This window comes from Silene latifolia, chromosome Y (assembly GCF_048544455.1).
Source record: "Silene latifolia isolate original U9 population chromosome Y, ASM4854445v1, whole genome shotgun sequence".
Lineage (NCBI taxonomy): Eukaryota > Viridiplantae > Streptophyta > Magnoliopsida > Caryophyllales > Caryophyllaceae > Silene > Silene latifolia.
The window spans coordinates 442,512,571-442,515,067 of record NC_133538.1 but is presented as its reverse complement, the minus strand read 5'-3'; positions in this window follow the sequence as shown (position 1 = coordinate 442,515,067).

Here is a 2,497-nt window from a genome sequence, read left to right as displayed (position 1 = left end):
TTCAGAAATATAGCCAACCTATCGACCTTGCAAGACCAACAAAATCGGACTCTCACGTGGTCACTCTTCTCTCATGAATCAAATGGTGAATGTTATATGTAAAAGAGAGAAGGAGAAACAGTCACTCACCTAACTGCGACCTACATAGCATACGTGCAACAAAAATGAAAGACGATTCAAGTACTAATGCACACACTCCAACCAATAATGTCCGTCACAGCCGAGGACTTACAAATAATATGGGAATAGTGAGGTTTAGGTGAGAAAAGGTAAAACAAGTTATGGTAATGTGGAGGTAAAAGCGTCAAGCTAGTTCCTAACAGGACCATATAAAACCATCCGGATCTCAACAGACTGAAAAACAAAGTACAAGTGCCGTTCATTTGGCACACAACTCACTAATCTCATACACAATCTTCTCAAAAATATGGGATAGAACGGAGGAGTGAGACCGTCACAAGATAGAAATGAATACAGACGGACTCAAAATCAACCAGCTCAAATTTTTGAAACTTTCTTCTTCCTGGTTTTTCTATCACTGTACAACGTGATTTCTTTTTTTTCTATTTTTCTATTTTTTTTCTTTTTTCTTTTTCTTTTTTCTTTTCACGTTTTTCACTTCTTTTTTTCCAATTCTTTTTCTCCTTCCTCTATTTACACCAGCTCCAATCAAATAATACGGGCCAAACTGCAGACGGAAAAAAATATACCACAAAAGGACATACTAAACTAGCTTGACTAGGCAGGCTCAGTTTGGGATGTAGTAAATGGGTAAAAAAGGCAAGTTTTGGCTTAAGTGGAGCTAAATGAGTGAAGAGTATAAGGAAAAGGAAAAATTTACAAGCACCTCCCTGCATGTGACACCGACCACAAACCCGAATGTGTGCATTTGGCAAGAAATCGAATGTCATAAAAGTGCAAAAATGATGAACATGCTATGCAAGGAGTACTACTCTCAATTCCTAATGAACTGGTCATCAATGTCACCAGTTATGGGCTCTAAACCTCAGAAATTGTAAAGTAGGTTGCCAATTTATCAGGTCAAGTCTAAACGGTCAGCTATATTTAAACAAAAACTCGAAGACTATGCGTATCACAAAGCTAATAACTATCAACAGAAGTGCAAGGATCAAGTACAAATGACAAGTTATAGTGCAGTTTCATCACGGAAATCTACCGTTCCGACTCAGCCTATATGCAAAAATAAACGTGAAAATTTTTGAATTTTTTGGAAATTTTCTAATTTTCTAATTTTTATGGTTTTTTTATTTTTAATGAAATAAATAAACAATGCAAGCTGAAATAAATAAACGTGAATGCAAAACAAATGCAAATGCAGACTCAAAAGGATGCAATACCCTCCCCAAACAAAAACGGACAACGCCCTCGTTGTCCTCCAGTATACACCAGCAGATATATACAGAGGAACGGAAATATACAACCAATAAAGAATAAAAAAATAAAATAAATTGGAGACAAAAATAAAAGAGTGAGATGTACATACAAAACACGAACTTCCCCAATCCAGCCAGAAAACTGGGGAAGTGTGTAGACCAGTAGCTACTCGTCGGCCTCCTCGTCGCTGTCACGCACGTCCTCCACCGTCACCGTGAAGCTCGGGTCCACCTCCCGCTCTCTCCTCCTTCTCTTCTAAGCTCGAGCTTTCTCCGCCGCCGCCGCCGGGTCCTCGTCCTCCTCCTCCTCCTCCTCACTAGCAGACTCCGGGTACCCCTCAGCAGCTGGGTACCGGTAAAAGGAAGGATGTGGCCAACCCTCTGGGATCGGACGGTGTCGACTCATGTGATACTCGTATAGAGGGAACAAAGTCAAAGCTAAGTCCCGCTCCATACGAGCCTGTATCTCTGCAATCTCAACTAACAAACCGTCACGACGCCCTTGGTCCATGACCGAGGATGCCTCAAAGGGTCATGGAGGGACAAAATTAGCCGGTAAGACCGCCTATGTCTGTGTCTGGGTCTGGTCGGCGGGTGCGGAAGTAGGAGTAGGAGTAGGGGTCGGGATGGGGGTAGGAGTGGCCGTGAAAGGCTGGCCGCTCCCAAAAGGTGTGGACCCCTCTTCGGTCTCAAGTCTGCGCCGCTTTTTAGCGGCGGGTAAAGTAGTAGGTGGGCGGACCTGGAGGTGGTAGTCAGGTAGTGGTGGAAGTCGGGCGCCCCGTGCGACAGTAGGCAAAGGGGCTAGACGGGGGAGAGTGGTTCAAGGTAAGTCCACGAACAAGGAACCGTATATCTTCCAAGTCCGGTAGTCTGTGGTCAGCCAATGCTGAGAAAACATGGCATCTAGGCTCAGATACCTCTCTCCCTGTAGGTACGGTAAGTCACGAGGCCAGACAGGGAAAAGGGAACGAGCAAGAATGGTGGCTAAGCCACCGCAGACAATAGGTCCCGTGACCTTCTCCCCCTGGGCCTGGAAGTACTGGCCGGTCAGATAGGCAGTGTTGAGGGTAAAAGGACCCTCGCAGTCAATGTTCAGGTAACCG